This window comes from Saccopteryx leptura, chromosome 11 (genome assembly GCF_036850995.1).
Source record: "Saccopteryx leptura isolate mSacLep1 chromosome 11, mSacLep1_pri_phased_curated, whole genome shotgun sequence".
NCBI classification, from domain to species: Eukaryota; Metazoa; Chordata; class Mammalia; order Chiroptera; family Emballonuridae; genus Saccopteryx; species Saccopteryx leptura.
Window position 1 is genome coordinate 26,191,479 of NC_089513.1, and position 17,366 is coordinate 26,208,844.

General features: G+C 38.2%; 1 pseudogene; it reads left to right on the forward strand.

Annotated features, from left to right (window-relative positions):
- The first annotated feature begins 3,802 nt into the window (after positions 1-3,802).
- LOC136382881 (large ribosomal subunit protein eL21-like) lies at positions 3,803-4,309 on the forward strand (annotated as a pseudogene).
- The last annotated feature ends 13,057 nt before the right edge of the window (positions 4,310-17,366 follow it).

Here is a 17,366-nt window from a genome sequence, read left to right on the forward strand (position 1 = left end):
TCAACGCCAACGTCCTTTTCTGTCTGTCCTTAAACATGCCTTTGCTCAGAAAATAAATTCTGTCACCGTAGGCAGCATTTTCATCTCCTGCCCAAGCTCTTTCGCAAGCCCAACATGCTTCTTGTCACCCGTTCACATCTGTAACATTTAACTTTAATGCCTCTGCCCCTGAGAAGGGGTCAAACACATTTGGCGGGGGAACTTGGCTGCTTGGCTGTGTATCAGCCAGTGACCTTTCCTATTGACACTGTCTGCAGAGTGGCTTGGCCACATGGACAGGAATAAATTTCCTCCTGAACTGAGCCTCGGATGGGGTAGGGGGCATTGCACAGCCATTCAGATTTATTAAGGAGAGAGAATCGTCAAGGCAAGGGGAGTGAAAATCATAAAAATGGACCCAGAGTGTGAGTCCTCCTTACTGTGAAAGCTACAAGAGCTCACTCTGTTGTGGCACCCCTGGGAGCAAGCACTGGGTTTGGGATGCAATTAAAACCAAAACTGAAGTCTGGGTGGAAGAGCTTGCCTCGCCCCAGCCGGGCAGACACTGTTTTCAGAGCTCCAACCTGCTCTGGAATTGGAACGCAGGAAAGTTCTTCATTCCTCCACCCCTTGATTTTACTCTCTGCTGTGCGCGATAGTGTGGCATATACTAAAAATCTGAACTACTGGTTATTGTGGGTGGTTTGGGGTGAAATGTTATTTGAGGAACGTGATGAAGTGTAAGGTTTAAAAATGCTGCAGATCAGTGAATTTTAAAATTGTTAAGCTGCAGCTTTTTTTTCTTGTTGCTGTTTGTTGTGTTTTTAACAAAACCTGAAGGAGCCACAATCCAAAATACAAACAAAAGTATAGCTTCTCTGGTTAGAGGGGTAATGATAGAAGAGCTGTAACCACCCCCCAAAGCAGCCCAGACACAGCCATATGCAATCCTGAACCTCTGAGGATGACTGAGAAATACTGCCCTGCACAGAGGGGTTACTCTAAACAGTAGTTTTTATCATCAGAGTAAAAGGGCCAGTTCCTACCTGCTCACAAAAATTAAGGGCTATTTCAAAATGAGTATGAAGTGATTAAAAAAAGGAAGCATATGATTTTTTTATTAAACAAGAACATCAGAAAAGCAAACAAGTCAAAGAAAGTTGTTCAATTATGCAAATGATGCAAAACCAACTATTATTTCATTGGTGAAAATGCACTATATAAAAGGCTGAAAGTATTGGAGTATTTGCACGTTCCCTGATCCCCTAATTTTTGTGAGCAGTATAGTAGAGCCAAATAGGGATGTGAATTATTCAAATACATTTCTATCCAGTCTTCCTAGCACTATTTAATTAAAAACACTCTCATTTTCAAACTGAGTGTTCTTGGCTCTCTTGTCAAATATTAGTTTAAAAATATGTGTAAGAATTTATTTCTGAGCTTTCAATTGTGGTCCCTGTATCGGTATTGGTTTTTTATGCCAATGCTATTCTGTTTTGATTACAATAGCCTTTTATATACACTGCTCACAAAAATTAAGGGATATTTCAAAATGAATATGAAGCGATAAAAGAAAGAAGCATTTGATTTTTTTTTTATTAACAAGAACATCAGAAAAGCAAACAACAAGTCAAAGAAAGTTGTTCAGTTATGGAAATGAGATGCAAAACCAACTTTTATTTCATTGGTGAAAATGCACTACACAAAAGGCTAAAAGCATTGGAGTATCTGCACGTTCCATGATCCCCTAATTTTTGGAAGCTGTATAGTTTGAAATTAGGAAGTATGATGCCTTTGTTTTGTTCTCATTTCTCAGAATTTCTCTGGCTATCTAGTTATTGTATTTTCTATTTCTGTGGGAAAACATCATTGGCATTTTTATAGGGATTGCACTGAATCTATAGACGTCATGCTTATATATCTCAATAAAACTGGAAAAAATAGAAAAATATTAAATTCTCAGGGATATATATATATATATATATATATATATATATATATATATATCCATGCAATATATTCAGTGAGTTTTGGAAAGAACAGTTATCTCCATTATTGAGTTAGATTGATTTTTATACTTCATAATTGTGACAAGTAACTTAATTCCCCAAGTCACTTTGAGTTTATTAATGCTTCTAGCCTCACTGTGAGGATTAAACAGGACAGTATAAGAAAAATAACTGGAACAGTACTTAGCCCAGATGTACCCCTTCTCAACTGTCCCTCCCGCTCCCAGCCAAGCCCACTGTTTCAATGAGATTATGATGCTACCCGGAGCTGAGGCTGGGAGGTATACATAAACCACCAAGGACATTTCAAGGTGTTCAGTGCTAAATAGAAACACAGATAAAGTGCTGTGGAAGTAAACAATTGTATGCACTAAGATTATAGGAGAGGCTTCAAAATGAAGAGGCCTCTGGTATAGGTGTCAGAAACATGAATTCACATTCACTAGGTATAGAAAGGAGGCAAGTGGATGTTCTAAGTAGAAGGAAGACTGAACAAAAGAAGCAGGAAACTATATCAGATCTCAGCCAGAGCACAGAGTGTGGGGCCCTGAGAGACCATGAATCTTGCCTGCCCATTTGTCCTCCAAGTCTACATGCATCATCTTTGGGGCATAGTTACTAGTACTAGGAGATAAGATTAGAACAACAGTTTTATTCAGCTTCCATTAATCAGCAAACCTGGGTAAGGAGTCTAGACTTTATTCTCCACAGAATAAAAACCACTAAAGGCTTTTAAGTCATAGCAACATAATTAGAACCTGATTTTTGCACAATATAATTCTGGTTTCCTTAGGAAGACCAGTTTCAATGCAAACATTGATTCCAAGGAGATAATACAGGAAGATATTTAAATAATCCAGCAAATGATGATAATATAAGAATAGCTGCCATTTATTTTCATATGTGCCAGGGGCACTTCCATACACATCATGACATTATCTCATCTAATCCTCAACACAATCCAGTGGGAAAGACTCTACAACCATCCCCATTTTAGAGGTGAAGAAACCAAGGCACTGGGCAGTTAAGCAATTTACCAAGAATCTAGAACTACTTGGCAATGGAATCTACCTATGCAATTAGGAGATTTGACTATTGACAAAGACCCAAAATAAAATCTGTGTGATTTTATGACATTAGACAAGAAATTAAGCTGCCAAAGATAACCATAATATTTCTATCTTGAAAGACTAGTAGATCATAATGTAGTTAAGTGAAAGAAAAAAAATGTAAAGAAATGAGTGTATGTATTTAAAAGGGGGGGGGGACAAGGAGACAATTAAGAAGACAGATGGCCAGGGAATTGGCAATGAGGAGCCATATGCTTAATAACAAATTGCTTCAAATTTTTTTCCAGTGTTAATTTCCTTATATAAGAGTCATAATATATTAAGAGTCATAATATGTACATATGTTAGAGCCTATGTTATCCATTAAAAATTAATACTAAGTCCTTTTGAGTTGAATTTGAATTTAGGTCCTAGGGTCATTTGAACTCTGAATGTTTAGTTTATTACCATACTTGAGTGTTTTCTGAACCTTTCAGAATTTTATATTCAAAAGACAGAGAAGGATGAGAATATATATAACTATAAAATATATCAATTGATTAAAAAATAAAAAAAAAATCAAGACCTTTGAAGAATGTCTCAAAGATATGAGGTTTTATAAGAGACATTTTGATTAGGAAGGGAATTTAGACATTATCTAATACAAACCCTTGTTTTTTCTTTTTGAGCAAGTAACAAAAAAACAAGAAAGTTAATATACCCTTCCTTTCGGCCAAAACCACCATCTTCCAGTAATTAGCCAAAATGGTCAACACAAAGGGAAAGAGGAGAGGCACCCACTGCCTGTTCTCTAGGTCATTTAGAAAACATGGAGCTGTCCCTTTGGCTAATCTTGTGAGTCTACAACAAAGGTGATATTGTAGACATCAAGGAAATGGGCACAGTTCAGAAAGAAACGCCCCACAGATGTTTCCATGGCAAAACTGGAAGAGTCTACAGTGTCACCAGGCAGTGGGTGTTGTTATAAACAAAAAAAGTTAAGAGCAAGATTCCTCCCAAGAGAATTAATGTACATATTGAGCATATTAAGCACTCTAAAAGCCAAGACAGCTTCCTGAAACATGTAATGAAAAATGATCTGAAAGAGGAGGAAGCTAAAGAGAAAGGGAGCTGTGTTCAACGGAAACGTCAGCCTGCTCCGCCCAGAGAGACTCTAGTGAGAACCATGGAGAGGAGCCTAAGCTGCTGGAACACATTCCCTGTGAATTCATACATGATAAATGTAAAAACCAAAAGACTCTGTACTGTTAAAAAAAAAAAAAAGATACTAGAACTATGCCAAGTTCTGATTCACATCTTATTTTGGGTTTCCATCAGAGTAGGTAAAATTGCTGGAGATAGGCTGGAAAGTATTTTCAGTTGATATATTAGTCTTTTATAAAAAGACACTGAGAATTTTTAAAATCTGTATTTTTTTAATCAGACAATTGCATGCACCTTCCATAACAATATATTTTTAGGAGGGATGCTTTTAGATGCAAATGATAACTGAAAAAATTGTGGGGTCCTTTCAGGAGTCTGAGCCCATAGAGGGGTCACACTGTACCACTCCTTGAAGAGAGATAAGCAGATACATTCTGATGCATTCCAAAGCTGACACCTTTCCTATTTTAGCCTTTTCCCCAGTCCTTGAATGGCATTCACCTGCTTTTGAGACAAATATGACTCCCAATAACTACAAAATGTTAGAGCATTTGAAGTCTGTTCTGAAAACTCTAGTGTTAGATGCTGCTCTGCCTTGTTTCATAGCTTTACTTCCTCTCCAAGGCAGAAAACTCCTGGAAGGCAAAGATAACATTTTTATTCTGTTAATTACTGCATAGTCTATCCAAGAACAAGAAACATAGTAGGAACTCAAAGTATTTACTGATATGCCTTGCTTTGACAGGAGTTAATCAACTTTACAAAATAAATTGTGGGAAATAATCTGTAAAGTTACAAAAAAAGATTATTTCCAACAGGCACATTATTTTAATGCTTCATGTCTTATTTTTACTGTTTTAGAAAGATAGACACAGTTAGAAATATTGCATTCATTCAGTAATATACAATCGGTAATTCTGGTCTTACGATCACGTTAAGGAATCCTCTCTTCTTTTCCATATCCAATCATGGCACTTCCATTTTTCTCTCCTCAGCCAAGTTGTTTATTTATATCCTGTGGTTCTTTAGAGGGTAGCTCTGCACTTGTATTTGCCCCCTCATTTTCTATTATAATAAGTGACCACAAAATACTGTGTTGACATTCCAGGTTGCAGTTTCTGGGTGGAAGAAAAGCCACTTTTAAATGTGAATGACACTGAGTCCTGAAAGGAAGGGTCTTTGGAGTTTGGGAAGTGGGAACAGAGGACAAACATGCACACAATCCTACTGGTGCCAACAGCATATTCTCAGGGGTCATTTAGGCCTCACTAAAGGCATTTGATAAGCCCAGAAAACCAGAAAGTCTCAGCTTTCCCAGGATTTCTTATCTTCTGTGCATTTAGAGGAAGCTTTGCATAACCAAGATAAAATAAACAGTACATATGCACCTGAAAGTTTCACTGTACTGTCTTACTTTCCACTCTTGCCTTTCAGAGACACAAAAGCTCAGCTGCTTTCTTTATCGTCACAATTGAAGGTTTCCCTGGGACAGAGCACGGAGTTGAGACAGGAAAACTGGACTGGCGTCATTGTTGTCATTCTGTTATGATCACTATCACTATACAGCCTATGTTGAAATAAAAAATGTCCTCCTTCTTGAATGTCACTTCTTTTTTAATACAAATTACAGTATTGACTAGCCTCCCACTGGTCCCCCGGCCACATCTCAAATCAGCAGGATTGAATCCTGTTCTGCTGGTGCCTGGCTTCACAATGTCGTACTTATCTTTTGGTAAAAAACAGATTTGTACCTCAGTATCACAATATTATATTTCAAAGGGAAGTCACTAGGCATTTTAGCAGTAGTGACATGATTTGATTTATATTTTTTAAGAGTCACGCTGGCTCCTCTGTAGGGAATGGACTCTCAGGGGACATGAACAGAAACAGAAGATGAGACAGAGACTGTATGACAGCCCTGGTGATGGAGAACAGGGACTTCATATAGGGCGGGGCTGTGAAAACGGAGAAAGGGGCTTTAGGACATTTTTGGGAGAATTAAGATATGAGGAGCGAGAGCAGGAGAGGGTGGCACTGGGCGAGATGCAAGACATAATTTCAGCAGCCAGTTTTCTTGGCATTCTCAGGATGTTCTTACTTTATACATCATAAAACAGAACGCCTGCCTTATTCTGAAGGATGACTGGTCTTGCCTACTACTACCTATTCCTAGTTCAGTTTGACTTTTTCCAGAACTTTTTGATTGACGCATAACTTCCTGTATCCAATCTTATCTATACACATAAAGAAAACTGCATATCTATTTTCAATAGACAGATATACACTGAATAGGGGAAGCAGGACATCCATCTACCCTCCCACCTGTCTGTCGGTATAAACACATCATCCTCAGGGACTTTGTAGCTATTGTAGAAAACAGGTCTGCTCCATTGCAAAGCTTCTGCTCTCCCCTACCCTGTACTGTCTCCCTAGAGGCATGCTGCCTTATCAGAGAGTACAAGAAATATCAACATATATATTAGGAATCCATTTCTCTTACATAACTTAAAATCTTATTCGGGGGTGGGGAAAGATTTTTTTAAAACTTATCCATATGGATCAGTAAGGAGCAAATAAATAATTAGCCTTTCAAGTACTAAAATGATATAGAGAACTTTCTGGCTGGAGGGGACACAGCAAATCGAATTAAATTAGTCTTTGAAAGTTTAATAGAATCTGTTAGGCAGAGGAAAAAAATGGGTAGACATTCCAAACACTAGGACTAGTAAATATGTCAAAAGTAAGAAATTTGTGTAAGGAATAAGAAGGGACCTAACACTTATTAGGAGCCAACTGTGTCTCCCAAACTGTGGCATTCCATGTATGTCATATATTATCTTATTCGATCCTTACAATGCTGAAATAGGAAACTACCAGTATGTCCATTCCATAGACATGAGAATAGGGAGGCAGAATACATGAGACACTTTTCCCAAGGCCAGGAAAAAAGCAGAGGCACAGCTGGGTTTTGCTCCTGCAATGCCTCCAGTTCTAGACTTGCCCTCCCTATGCTAAAACTGTGAGGGAATGGTAGGAGGAAAGGTAGGCTGAGGCCAGGCTGGGCGGGACCCTGATCGGAACATCTATGAATTTGGCAACGGGCAGACATGAAGATTTTGAGCACAGTAACCATTGCTGAAATTTTTTGCTTTTGTTTAGTTTTTGATTTTACTAGAATTTGGATATGTTGAATTCCCTCCTGAGGTAAATATTCTGAAACATTTAGATTTTAAAAAATTCCAGTAAGTTTATTTAGGTGTTCCTGTTATTTTAAAGTCTTCCTTCTTGGAGCTCATATTGTAGACATGAAGGAGCTGTGATTCACCGATTCTATAACATAGGCCTTTAAAGTTACAATGTTGCAAAATAAATCACCATTTACTCTGATCACTTTTAGAAAGAGCTGATCACTTATAAGAGACTGTAAGTCAATATCTTGGTAATTTTTCAAGAGAATAATGCCTCCTATCTGACCTCCAAAGAATACAGGCAGTCCCTGGGTTATGGACGAGACAGGTTCTGTTGGTTTGTTCTTCAGTTGAATTTGTATGTAAGTTGGAACAGGTGTATTTACCAATTAAATGCAACTTAGACAGATGTTTGTCTTAACATACTATTTATTTTTACCTTTCTGTTCATATAAACACTTAAAAATTTTCAAACTACAGAACCTATTTTGTTTGTAACCTTTTGGACTGTCTGTATTAATTTTCTACTCTGTTTACCGCTTTATGGTTACAGCAAGAGACTCATAACGTTTAATCCTTTCTCTCTCAAAGTACTCATCATGTGTGGGAAGAAAAGATGTCTACACTTTAGAAACCATCAGACACCACAAAAATCATGACTGACTTTCTTGGAATTTTTCAGTTTATGAAGCAATCACACTGACAATATCATGCATGGTGACAAGACCCAACCTATAGCTGGGTGGGGCAACGTTGTCATTTCTCTTAGAGAGACTGGAACACAAAGATGTGGGTGGGCCACCTGACCTCCCCAAAGCCACACAGGCAGAGCAGATTTAGGACAAGAAGCACAAAAGAGCACAACAAGCTGCCTCTTCCCAAACTGGTCTAGACAATGTGCATGCTCTGTCCAGCTCGGCGGGCAGAGTCCTGCTTGTTACATTAATGGGGGAAGTTTCAAAGAGGAGGTCTAAGTTGAACTGGGCCTTGGAGAAAGGTAAAGCTAGAGGTCTGAAGAGGCCCAAAAAGGGAGGCGGTGTCTACTGTTCTGTTCTGTAAACTAGCTCTGGGCCTCCCCCTCCCAGACCAAACCACATATTAGTAATACAGTCAAGATAAACACTTTCTTAAGTATACAAAAATATGTTTACTTCTTCATTTTTCCCCTTCTACATATGATGCGTACCACTGACAACATCAATGTTTGGGGGAGGGGAAAGAAAGGTGTTGTAGAGGGGAAATATTGACTTTAAAAACAAAGCAAAACAAAATCACACTGCAGCTATCAATAGCTCATGATCTTTAAACTTAACCACTTGCACTCATACGTGTGAGGCAGGTATTTTTTCCTCAGGCTCCTCCACTCAAGCTGAGGCTAAAGAATTATCTTAAATATTTTCTGCTTTTCCTCGGAATGCTTCCAAGTGTGTACAATGCCCTCTGCTGAATGACTGCTGGACGTTTTTCCTGAATTATCGTGTGATCTCCATAAAAGCATGCTCTGCCCGCCCTGCTGCCTGCCCGGGGCAGCCGGGCACAGCCCGGGACTGGCAGGCAGCAGACGGGGGAGTCTTCAGGACCAGGCTTCTCTGAGCAAACGTCCTCTAGTGGGCTTGATGACATCTGACAACATCCCCATCAGGCCAAACAGTATTCACTTGTGTCTCTCACCCTGTCAGCCAACAGAATAGCAAGGTCCCCATGTTCCAGCCGAAGGGGAAGCAGGTTAGCGCTGGGCCCAATGAGGACAGGAAAAACGAGACAGTTGTCAAAGTCAGTAAAAAATTAAGATCTGGGCCATTGATTCAGACATCTCCAATGCTCTCCAGAGTTTTACCTAAGTCAAAGGAGAAAATAAAAGAAACAGACTACTATCATAATAGCTGTCAAAATGTCAAAAAAAACTTTCTCAAAGGCCTGAGGTGCAGAGGCAGGGAATTCTCCTTGATAATACTCAGACAGGACCAGGAGGAACTAAATGTCTTCCCAAGGAAACTAAAATAAGGATATGTCAGTACCGAGTTATAGGTAGAAAGTCAGACCACACAAATCATGCATAAGGAAGAGACTCAAAGCACAGTGATACAGATGTAGATAGTGGATTGCCACATTCAGGCTTGTAAGCCAGCAGTTCTGGTACAATTCCAGAACTGGAGGATAAGGTCAAAGTAGGGAGAATTTACCACTAGCTGTAATAAGGCGTATATTCATGGGTTAAAGCAAAACTTTGGGATAATAATATTAAACAGGCAGCAGGAATTCAAATCAACTTAAGAATGCTAGAGAAAGATATAAGGTAAGAAGCCAGAGGAAGAAAAACAAACCCACAGAAATACAAGTGTAATATTGTTGGGGGAAAGGTAGCATAAAGCTAGGGACCCTTAATGCAGACATAGTGAGTAGAAAAGGGAAAAGAAAAATGTTTCTTTCCCAGACTGATGGTAACACAACTGATAAACTTGTCCACATTAAAAAAAAAGGGGGGGAGGGTGCCCACCTACAAGAGGGATAAAAGATAATACAAATAAAGCAAAACTTGGCCCAATAAGACTATTTTTTATAAATTGAGGCAGTTCAGCCTGGGGGAAGAAGACTTGAAGAAAATGAGAACTGTCTTCAGATATTTAAAGGACTCTTATCTTAGGATAAGAATTATTTTCTATCGTCTCAAAGGCGAATCATTCAGGTTTCATCTGCTTATTTGATTACACTTAATAACCCATTGTCATGACCCATGATATTTCTATCGCTGAACAGACCTCACAAGAAACTTAAGCAGAATAAAATAGAAAAAACCATCTTTAAACCTTTCAAATCTATAAATACAAACTAATCTCTGCAGCTATTCTAGGGATATAACATTTCTTTTAGTTCCAAGGGTTTCTACTTGGCTCTTAAAAATTACCGCTCCATAAGTCAGAGGACTAACATGGGAATCTTACTTGTTGCTAACTATATACCTTTGCCATCTATACACCAGGGACCAAGTGTTGGCTTTGTAAACCCGCTGGGCTAACTGACATAATGTCAGGCCTAAATTCTCTTTACCACCTGCTATTCGTAAGTCTCACTGCTGATCTCTGGACTATAATACTGTCTGAGTTAACAGAGAATTGTATTTTCATGGACCCAATGTGCAATGATTTCAAAGACCAGGTATTTTCTAGTCAGGACATAATTAACCTTAAATTTGCCACAGGTCTTTTTGGGGACCTGATATGTAGGAGGAAGATATGTAGTAAACAGTTGAAAATTAACTACAGGATCCTTCTGTAAGCAATCCCCATTTACCTTTTACTCAAATGGTTGCCGGTCAAATTTATAAGTTGGTTGGGGGACTGCAACTGTCTACGTAGTGTTAACTTAAGTCATTAATTATATATTCATTTTGTCTATTCATTAAGCCCCACGTGATTTTTAGGTATAGAAATCAATTAGAGTATTTTTTCATTAATATTTTATATTGGTTTTAGGTACATAGATAGTAGTTAGATTATCATATACTTTACACAGTGTTCCCCTGATATTTCCAGTACCCCAACTGGCACCATACATAGTTATCACAATATTACTGACTATTATCTCTACACTGTACTTTAAGTCCCAGGACTATTCTGTAACCACCAATGTGAACTTCTCAGTCCCTTTGCCTCTTTCTCCCAGTCTTTCAAACCCTCTCTCCTCTGGTAATGAGTCTGTTCCAATTTTGTTAGTTCATCTATTTTGCTTTTTAGATTCCACATATAAGTGAAATCATATGGTATTTGTCTTTCTCTGTCTGACTTATTTCACTGAGCATAATACCATCTAGGTCAATCCAAATGATATTGCAAATAGTAAGATTTCATCCCTTTCTACGGCTGAGTAATATTTCGCTGTAGGTAGGGACCAGTGCTTTTTTATCCACTCATCTATTGGAGGGCACTTAGCTTGCTCCCATATCTTGACTATTGTAAATAATGCTGCAATGAATATTGGAGTGTATATATTCTTTTGAATTAGTGTTTTGGATTTCTTGAGAAAAATCCTCAGAAGTGGCCATAAGGCAGTTCTATTTTTAACTTTTTGAAGGAACTCTATACTGTTTCCCACAGTGGCTGCACCAGTCTGCATTCCCACCAACAGTGCCTGAGGGTTCCCTTTCATCCACATTATCTCCAGCACTTGTCATTTGTGGATTTGTTGATCATAGCCATTCTGGCAGGTGTGAGGTGATAACTTATTGTGGTTTCAATTTGTATTTCCCTGACAGTGAGTTTGAGCATCTTTTTATATGTCTATTGGCCATCTGTACGTTCTCTTTGGAGAAGTATCTATACACCACTTTCTTTGTAAGAGAATGTCCATCAATTTTAGTTCTAAGAACCTCATGATCAATTAGATCAATTAGCCATTGCCAGAATTCCATGCAGAACAAATTATTCTGATTACCATTTATGCCCTGTTGCCTTAAAATGGTAACATATCCATCCTTTTTCTGTGCATTAATAACTAATATTTTGCTTCTGCTACTCTAAGTACCAACATTCCCATTAAAATTAGAAAGTCATTTAAATGGTTGCATTTTCCACTTTTACCCTAGCCTAAAGAGCACAACCTATAAAGTCACTAGTGCTTTTCTCACCAATGTACTTTTTCATGAGAGATAAAGTGATCATCATCTAGGCTCTCTCACAGAACATATTTTGGAAGCATGATCCAGTCATATATGATAAATCCTTTCCAAAATTCCATGTCTTCCTAAGGCTCTGGATTCCTTGCTCTATATCAGTGGTACTGGTCTGTGGGCCATTTGGTACCGGTTTGCAGAGAAAGAATAAATAACTTACATTATTTTCATTTTATTTATATTTAAGTCTGAACAATGTTTTATTTTTAAAAAATGACCAGATTCCCTCTGTTACATCCATCTAAGACTCACTCTAGACGCTTGTCTCGGTCACATGATGCATTTATCCATCCCACCCTAAAGGCCGGTCAGTGAAAATATTTTCTGACATTAAACCGGTCCGTGGCCCAAAAAAGGTTGGGGGCCACTGCTCTATATTAAACTCTGGGGTTTCTAGTATCTTTGCTTCTTTTGGCATATTGAGTCCAGTTTTAGTCGATAATCCAAGTAAATAATTAAATCCACTTCCAGTAACTTAAGCTGGCTTGACCTAGCTAATTAAATCCAGAATCTCTTTTAAGTACATCAAAATTGATAAATTCAACCTGACCTAAAATATTACTCTCCCCCCCTAGCTCCCTTAGGACTAATCCCTATATATATTTCCCAAGATTTTTTTGGATGCAAAATATTGAAATGCATAAGTCAACACCCAAGTTTGATTCATAATTGATCCCCAAGAGCACATTGGGATCTAATGCCAGATTGTACATGGGATAGTTCAGTGGGGCAGAAAAAGATTTGGCATCTTATCCAGTGAAGCCATTACAATGTCTTCAGGCATCAAAATCAGTCTCATCTCATAATAAGAACTGTTTCTGATGCCCTAGGATGTTCAGGGGAGTTATTGATTGATTGATTGATTGATTTCAGCAAGAGAATGGGAGAGAGCGAGCAAAAGAAACATCGATCTGTTTCTCTATCTTCCCTTACTGGGGATTGAACTGGCAACCTTTACATGTTGGGATGACACTCTAACCAACAGAGCTATCTGGCCAGGACAGGGAGAGTTGTTTTTAAAATACTTTAAATGGTTACAAATCCAATCCTTCAGGGCTCAATTCTTTTTTTTTTTTTTTTAATTTTAATGTGGTGACATTGATAAATCAGGGTACATATGTTCAGAGAAAACATCTCCAGATTATTTTGACATGTGATTATGTTGCATACCCCTCACTCAAAGTCAAATTGTCTTCCGTCACCTTCTATCTGGTTTTCTTTGTCCCCCCTGACCCCCTCGTAACCAACACCCTCTTGTCCATGTCTCTGAGTCTCATTTTTATGTCCCATTTATGTATGGAATCATATAGTTCTCAGTTTTTTCTGATTTACTTATTTCACTTCATATAATGTTATCAAGTTCCATCCATGTTATTGTAAATGATCCGATGTCATCATTTCTTATGGTTGAGTAGTATTCCATAGTATATATGTACCAAAGCTTTTTAATCCACTCATCCACTGACGGACACTTGGGCTGTTTCCAGATCTTCGTTATTTTGAACAATGTTGCCATAAACATGGGGGTGCCTTTCTCCTTTTGGAACAGTCCTATGGTGTTCTTAGGGTATATTCCTAAAAGTGGATAGCTGGGTCAAAAGGCAGTTTGATTTTTAATTTTTTGAGGAATCTCTATACTATTCTTTACCAACCAATGCCTTTTCTTAATCTGGGAACATAGTAAAGCTGTGAATTCAAACTATGTTTTAATTCAGCAATCTACATAGTCCAGATCCATGACTGTTTTTGCACACATCAGTGCTGGAGCTTCAGGAAAGCCTTGTTCTCTAACCGGGCCAAGGAGTTAAGACTCTTGAGTCTGCCTTTCTTTTTCTTTATTTTCTTTTTAAGCTCTTCAATGTTGTTAGAAGTAGTCTTTCCCGTGATTGTGTTCTCTGTCATACTGCATGGTTCTTTCAGTCTGTCGAAATCATCCCTTAATTTCTGGTGGCTACAAGTGAAAATTTAAGCACAGCAGTTTATACTGGGTAGCCTCCAAGTCAGACAGCCCATTCTATATTTCTTTTTTTTTTACTCTGGGTATCTTCAACCACATCCAGTGGGCTATACTGTGGGTCAATGTTATTCTGTGGTTGCAGGCAACACAATCTATCTTTACCTTAATTTAAGTGTGAATAACAACAAAATGGTTCTATGGAAATAACCTCCCAAGGTGAACTGATCATGAATCCCTAACGGGGCGTGTCATGGTGGGTAGTCATGCCCCACATATATCACTTTTTAGCAAAAGGCTTTTCTTTGCCTTAAGGAAGCCCCATCCATTGTTTCTTTGCATCTAGGTTAACACACCTTTGAAATGCCTCTTCATAGACTTTCCTTCTGATACATGACCACACTTTCAGATCCGTCCTTCTATAGCTTGAGAGCACATCATCTTACCTATCCTGCGTTGTTTTCTTCTACTTTCATGTAATCTTCCTTAATTTCCCTTTTAAATTTCAAATTCATAAAAAAAAAACCAAAAAAAAACAAACTCCAGAACTGTTATTCTCCAGAGCATTTGAAATCTTGCTTCCTGGCAAATGTCATCAGCTTTGCTCAGACACACTCATAAAAATTCTCTACACATTTAGGTGATTCTTCTGTAGATATGAGAAAAAGGCATAGCCATCTACACCACAGAGGAGTTCCTGTGGAAATCCCACTGATAGTGCTACCTACTGCTTAACACCCAAATAACTCAGGACTAACCATCAGAATTTCCAACTACTGCAAAAACAAATAAACAAAAACCCGAGTGACTGCACAAATGTACTTTCCACAAAGGCTGCACATTACTGTGTTCTGATGTGTATATGCCTTCCAGAACTCATCCAGGTGCATCTGCTTGGCCAATGTGAGCTGCAGGGAGCCCAGAAAATGAAGCATTTAGCTACAGGAAACATGCTATAAGAAGGTTGGAATGTCTTTGAATGAACCTATCCCACGGGCTGCCACAGTCACATTTACCTCTGTGTGGTGACTTTTGATTCATGACACAGTTTTGAGATAAATCCTACTTACTATTTGAACCTGAATATAAGGTTTTCCACAGCTGTTATTTTCTCTTAGGGGAGAAAAACTTCTGCAGAGAAACATTTCCATATGCAAAATAAAACTTGCTTTACATAGAAAAAGAAACCCTCATTCACTAAGCGTAGGAGTATAAAGTGGTATAGCCACCATGATAAAAAGTATGGAGGGTCCTCAAAAAACTTAAGAATAAGGTTACCATATAACCCAACTATCCCTCTTCTGGATATTGACCAAAGAAATTTGAAAACATTTATTTGGAAAGATATATGCACCCCTATGTTCATCACAGTATTTTCCACAGTAACCATGACATGGAAACAACCAAAGTGCTTTTTGATAAAGGATTGGACAAAGAATATATAGTACATATATACAATGGAATATTATTCAGCCATATGACAAGATGAAATATTGCTATTTGTGACAACTTAGTTGAATCTTGAGAATATCATGCTAAGTGAAATAAGTCAGTTGGAAAAAGTCAAGAGCCATATGATTTCACTCACATGTGGGATATAAATTGAAAGCAACAAATGAACCAAATAGGACAACCAAACAAACAAAAACTCATGGACACAGACAGCATGATGCTGATTACCAGAGGGAAAGAGGGGCGGGAGAAATAAAAGGAGACTTGACTTAGGGTGGTGAACACAATGCAATATACAGATGATGTATTATAGAATAATTTTATTCACCAATGTCACCCCAATAAATTTAAATAAATTTTTTACTTGTTTATTTCTAATATCCAAGCTTTGATAAACACAAAATATTAAAAAAAAAAAGAAAGAAACCACGAAAACTCTTATTCAAGCACAGTCCCTTGCTTTTAGGAATCTTGAGTCAAGAAAGGAGAAAGGCAGAGATTTCAATAATAAAAAATAATTATGGTAACTACAAAGAGTGAAATATGCACAGGGAATATTGTGGATGTAACAATAGTAATGATGAAAGCTAAAATCGATTGAATGTGTCTAGTAATGATCTATAGCATTTTCATGTGTTTTATGTCATTCCATCATTGTATAATTAAACCCCAATTGGACCATTGCAACCTTAACACCTATAACCCACAAAGTTTCTTGGTCCAGGAGGGGTCTTACATTTACCTCCAAATCATAGCATAGAGGAAGAGACTGGTGTCCTCCATACCCTAAAAGGACCCTAAAAGAGGACCTCCTACACTGGTCCTCTCTCCTTCCAGATTAAGCCATGATGACATCGCTGCTTAGCTTTGTGCCAGCTGTGATATACCATATGAAGCTGAAAGCATACCATATGAAGTTTCCTTGTAGTATTCTATGACTTTAGATAAGTATATTTTTCCAAGGAAAAAAACAACTTTATTTTTAAAAATTTGTGCCTGATAGAGGGGGGGGGGTATCTTATTTGTTCCAAATCATTTCACCCTCCTAATATTTGATTGATGAACAAATAAAATAGGGTAATTTTGCCACATACCTGGAACGCCATCTGTTGCAAGGAATAATGCTTTGCTACAGTTTCACAAAACTGTATCCAGTGAGCAGAATAATAGTTCTGCCAAAGCAGTGAATGGGGATGTCATCAATTCAAGGGTGTGTGGGCAACATCTCCCTGTAGCTGTCCTCAGGTAAGACAGTGCTGTCCCCCACACGGACTGGCTTACATTGGGGAAAGTACACCCGGACTTCCGGGTTAACCATCACCCTCTTTCTCTCACTGATTTCCCAGAGACAGAAGAGATTGACTTCAAGCTGATATATAAAACCATCCAACCTAACTTCCTCTGTGAACCAGTGAGCTGACTCAGTGAGTCCGAGAAAGGATTCAGGACAGCTGCCCTAGGATAACATTTTAGCACATACGATAATGCTCTTACATACAGCTGATGCTCTTGATCCACTACCAAGATTTTGTTTTCTTTACCCCAGAAGAGGAAATGGGTCAGCTAAGCTGGACAGAAGTCTGTCAACAATTTGATTTATGGGTCCCCTGTCCTATTTTCTCTCCCAAATGAAAATCAGCTTTCATTCAATCATTACAGTTTTATTCTTCTGAGCTTTGGAGTATTGAATCCTCAAGGCATAGATTGAAACTCTGTCAGCAGTCACAAGTGGTATTATTACCAGCATCCTTTGCAGCTATTTCTAACATTGCACCATCAGATAGAGACTTGAAAGAGTAAGGAATCTGGGTAGATAGACAAAAGTTAGGGTTTGCTGACTTCCCAATTTTTCTTGTTTTAATCTCTTTTTTAATTTATTGATTTTGAGAGAGAGAGAGAAAG